Consider the following 1,497-nt stretch of genomic DNA (forward strand, 5'->3'; position numbering starts at 1 on the left):
AAGAGACGGGCTGATCAGATACCCGCTCCAGTCGACCGCAGGTTGTTGATGGAATATGAAGTTGATATTTTGAAGTAATCACTACCTGAGAGGTAGAGTCTTCAAACAARGYTTGTTGAGGGATTTTGAAAAGTACCTTCAAGTTACCTTCTTCAGCGACCACCTTGCCTTTCGACTTGGGGTCCTGGTTCCCTGATGGAATCGATTCACCTTGCCTTTGCTCCCCATGGGATGCAGAATCCCCAAGAGCAACACCTTTGGTGACAGTTGATGGCTTCTGGAACTTGATGGTAAAGTCATCTTCATCATCATCATCATCGTCGTCACCATCTAGATCATCTCTGGTGTCTGGAATGACAGGTTCATCATCGTCTTCATCATCATCTTCATCTGCATCAACATCATCATCATTACCAGCAGCAGCGATGGTATGGGCATCATCCCTAGGGATGGCATCTACAAACTCAGCTTGAACAGCTTCGGTGGTAGGGATTACAGGAGCAGCAACTGCTTCAGCTCCGAGAGCCTCAGCTTCAACTACAACTGAAGCTGATACTGGACCAACAGCCTGAGAAGCTGTAGGAGCAGCATCAAATGATTCACCAGCATTGGACCTCATCTCCCCCTCTCTGGCTAAGGCTCGAGAGAATTGGCCAGAGAGTTCGTCCAAGCGCTGACGCTGGAGAACCATTGAATCCTCCAGCCTTTGCAAAGCATTGGCTAGAGTCGTTGTTGCCTCACGCGTCTCATGGAGCAGAGAGCGATCATTGGCAGAGAAAGAAGGTGTAATCACTAGAGCTGCTTGACGGAYAGCATCCAGGATTTGTTTAAGAAGACCAATCTGCTGATCAGCTATAGCCTGAGCATCGTTAGCCTTACTGTGAAGAACAACAATGGCGTCTTTGTTGGCTTGAACAGCTTCTTGGAGAGTCTGGAGCTGACTCTGAACTTCTTGAACATCCGCTTGGAGGGCAAGGAAGTTCGCATCAAGATCGCCTTGACGGGGCATTTCTTGGTGAATTTCGTTGATCCTAGAGAGGACGGTATCAACGGCAGGAAGGAGAAGTTTGATGTCTGATGCCATATCATAGTCATCGTCGACATCTTCATCTCCTCCATCATCTTTCTCTCTTTCTTCCTCTGTCACTTCCTGAGAAGGACCTACAAAAGGAGAAGTATGAGCTAAAGGCTCAAGGTTAGAAGAAAAGAAAGGGTAGGAAGATGGAATACTTGAGGGGCCTTCAGTGACATCAAAAGGATTGTCACTGGCAGGAGCAAAGATGTCCTCAAGAGGATGGACACCTATATACTGAGGACCATCGAGAGGAGCAGCCTCAGGTCCAGTGGTGCATGTCTCAGTATCAGGAAGGACAGTCGCTGATACATCATCGACACGTGTAAAGACCAAGGAGGGAGGAGAAGAGAAAATGGTTGAGAAGAGACGTGGGTTTTCAGTGGTGGCGGCGCTGATATCTACACTTTCAGTGATTTGGGTCA

This window comes from Cynara cardunculus, unplaced genomic scaffold (genome assembly GCF_001531365.2).
Source record: "Cynara cardunculus var. scolymus isolate 2C unplaced genomic scaffold, CcrdV1 Un_Scaffold_1949, whole genome shotgun sequence".
Classification (NCBI taxonomy): Eukaryota; Viridiplantae; Streptophyta; class Magnoliopsida; order Asterales; family Asteraceae; genus Cynara; species Cynara cardunculus.